The sequence below is a fragment of the Sardina pilchardus genome, chromosome 8, assembly GCF_963854185.1.
Source record: "Sardina pilchardus chromosome 8, fSarPil1.1, whole genome shotgun sequence".
NCBI classification, from domain to species: domain Eukaryota; kingdom Metazoa; phylum Chordata; class Actinopteri; order Clupeiformes; family Clupeidae; genus Sardina; species Sardina pilchardus.
This window is the reverse complement of record NC_085001.1, coordinates 22,580,419-22,584,258: the sequence shown is the minus strand read 5'-3', so window position 1 is coordinate 22,584,258 and position 3,840 is coordinate 22,580,419.

Here is a 3,840-nt window from a genome sequence, read left to right as displayed (position 1 = left end):
TTCAAACATGTAATAAGCATCAGATGGAGAGATGAATTGACATTGAGATCATTTGAAAGAATCAGTCTCTATCTCTCTCTCTCTCTCTCTCTCTCTCTCTCCTCTCTCTCTCTCTCTCTCTCTCTGTTCCCTCCAGATGTAGAGAAGACAGCATCATCAATGTTTTTAATCTCTGCCTATCTCATAACAGATCATTTCAATGGGGCCAAGTGCTGCCGTTGTCTGTGGAGAATTCACTCATAACCATAGTTGTCCTCCCTTGTTAGTCCTCTCTGGTAATGATCACTGCGTTAAAATGCTTCGTAAAGGCGCATGGACAACAGACGCAACTCTGCAGCCAGGGTCAAACTGTGACATTACAAATGGCACTCAGGTTTAGGACCTTTTGTAAAAGCCAGTGATCCTTGTATGAGTTTTCCAAAAGAGAGGTAGGGGGAGGGGTGGATAGAGGTGGTGGTGTGTGTGTGTGTGTGTGGGGGGGGGTGGTTGTACATTGGCCGTCATCCTACAGCCTTGGTGGCAGCAGCCCAGGGAACAGCCATACATTGATGGGAATCGTACCACCGTGCCAGGAGCAGGAAGCGTAGCCCCCTCCATGTGATATGGAAAGCATGGGCCAGCTGTTAATGCGCTCACGGCCCCAGACACTTGGCTCTGACGCAGCAGACGCGAGGAGAGGGGCTCTGGGTGGGACGCCAAAGGCCTCTGCTCCCAGACGTTCCATACGTAAATACATACAATTTGCACACACATACACACACACACACACACCGGCTCCCATCCCGAAACACTCCCTTGCTCCCTAATACGGTCCACCACTGACTCATACGCCATCACTGACACATTCGCACATACTGTGCACACGCCCATGTAATGTATACACACTCAAATGGGCGTACGTACATATGGGGCCTATGCGCGCATGGCTAGCCTGTTGGCTTCTCTGGTGATGAAAACTTTCCACTGCAGCGTCCACGGCCGTGCCGCCACAGAAACTGGGTGAGCCGTTTGCTTTGGAGAGCGTCCCATTACTAAGCACCGTGCTGCATATCAAATCGGCGGGCCCATTGTCAACGCTGATCCCGAGTAATGAGTGCATGAACACAAATTAACCGTTCGAGGCCTGGACCGCACTTTGGGGATTTTCTTGAGCTTCAAACTGTTTTTCACCAGCTTTGTTGCAGCCAATCGGCTGCCCGGGGAGTTGTTCGCTCAGATGTCTCTCAGCGCACTTAACTCAATGAATGCAAGCCTGAAAATTGCAAAAGATCCTGTCTGCTCTATTGAGGACAGATATCTGCTTATATGGGCAGCAGACTGGAAAAACTGCCCCAAAAGGATGCTATGTTCAGCATGAGGTTGTGAGCTACTCAGCCTTCATCCGTAATAGCATTATTATCGCAGACATCTAGATTTCTAAATAGATAGCCTGTTGGTATTGTTCTTTATTGAAATTGCAATCGCTAAAAATGTTAAAAAGATGAGTTCGTGTTCATGTCAATGCTACATTTCATCAATGCTAATTGATGAAACTCTGTTGTATCGTTATTGTATATATTGCCATGGTTCCCCCAACTTAAGGACATTAGGAGAGACTGAATCAGTAAAGTCTGGAGAAACTGCATGTAGAGTGAACAAAGACCCCTGTATAACTTACACAGGAAGCCCCCAGAGAGAATTTACCCATGTCGCCATTTACAGAGGTGGAACTAATGGGAGCTAACGTTTTGGGTAGGAGCCAAGGTAAAATCCCATACCACACCCTTTTTGCCCTATTTCTGTGTTCCCACCATATGGGAACTGTTTTTTGCTTTGTTCACCAGCGTCTGACACACTTATTTCCATGGTTTCCCTGATGTAACTGACTGCCATCTTTGTTTAATAGCATCATGGAGTTTTTAGCAATGCCGCTGCTGCTAGCTGTCCTGAATTAGCCCAGTTAATGTAACTGAACAAAACCAGAGCCTGATAACATTGTGAATGAAGAAAGGGATGGCTATCTTGCCATTATCTTTTCTGGCTTTTTGACAGTAAGCTAAGGGAAATCTAGTCACTGTTTTAGACTCAAGGCTGAGCACCCGGAGGTATCAGGTGTTGCTGATAAGAATTAGAAGTAAGAAGCTAACTTACCCGCTATTTAGTTGGTGGCTTGGTCCTAAATATAGTTTTGTTCTGGATTGTTCTAGATGTCCTGAGTTGTGTCCTTAAAAACACAAGTGAACTCAACTAAGTGAACTCATCTGAACTGGGGCAGTTATATGCCTTGGAAAGCACTTACAGTGTGCTGTGGCAAGTAGCCATAGGCATATGGACATACTGCTGTGTTACTGCCATATGATTGTGTTTCATTGTCCAAAAGTCTGGCTTAACGACCAGAAACGGATTTCAAAACACTGCGCCCGACATATGATATATTGTATGTCTCCAGCAAGACACACATTCCCTTGCTTTTCACTATTTTGCCTTATATAGTGAAGGCCGCTTCCAGAGAGCTAAGATACAGTATAGCCGGCATAGCCAGTGTGGATCATCCAGTGTCCGTAAGTTTCTGAGGCAATGACTCTGAATAATTTCCTTTTGGGTCCTGATACTCCTCACCTCTACACTTTTGATACCGTGCCAGCTGTGTTTTACCAACGTAATATTGTTGTCTCATTGACCAGGGAATACGGTGTTCATCCACCGCTGTTAATCTAATTATGGTGCGAAGGTACATTTTCACAGTGTGTCCTTTCACATGTCCTTCAGCCCATGGTTACTTACTCCGCCCGTGCTGCGTAACCTCCACCCTCCACACTGGCCATGAACATATGGAACATAAACCCCTCCAAGCTCAAGAGACTTGGTTTTATGAGATCTTATAGCATCCTGTGTCAATCTGTTAAAGGAAAACATGGAGCGAAAGTTCATGTCAGGCTCTTCGCCTTGGTGCCGTGGTCAACTCCTGACTCATATACATTTACCGTAAGCCCTGACCCACCATGTGCCGTATTTTCGTATGACTCAACGCTGTACCTTTGGCTTGTGTGAAAATGAGAGGTACGCTTTGTATTGAACCCCGAAACAGAGTCACTTTTTCTCTCTCTCTCTCTCTCTCTCTCTCTCTCTCTCTCTCTCTCTCTCTCTCTCTCTCTCTCTCTCTCCTGTTGGTGACTCACTGTCCTTCACGTAGTTTATGTAATTAATGAGTTCTGCGGTGGACTTAAGCATTTGGGTGTGGGCAATATGACTCGGGTTTGGGCTTCCATACGTCGAAGGGGCCCGGTGAGGACTGGCTGCCGTCACAGCTCAGCGTGTTCTCTCCCCGCCCTCCTCCTCTCTTACTGTAATAAAGATGCAGAGTTTCCTCAGCTGCAGCAGCCATGTGTCCGGGGCCTCTGAGCACCACCTGTGTGTGTGTGTGTGTGTGTGTGTGTGTGTGTGTGTGTGTGTGTGTGTGTGTGTGTGTGTGTGTGTGTGTGTGTGTGTGTGTGTGTGTGTGTGTGTGTGTGTGTGTGTGTGTGTGTGTGTGTGCGTGCGTGCGTGCGTGCGTGCGTGTAGTACAGGTTTTACGTGTGTGTGTGTGTGTGTGTGTGTACAGGTTTTACGTGTCTGTGTGTGTGTGTGTGTGTGTGTGTGTGTCTGTGTGTCTTTGTCTCCTGTGTGTGTGTTTGCATGTGTGCTTACGTGTGTGTGTGTATGTGTATGTGTTTACGTATGTGTGTGTGTCTTTGAGACCAAGACAAAGGCAGAGTTCCTTATAAAGTGCGTGACCTTCCTGCCCCTTCGCTCCTGTCACTCAGGCCTCTGACGAGCAGCTTGTAAAAACATCCCGGTGGGACCACACATGGCCTCGGCCGG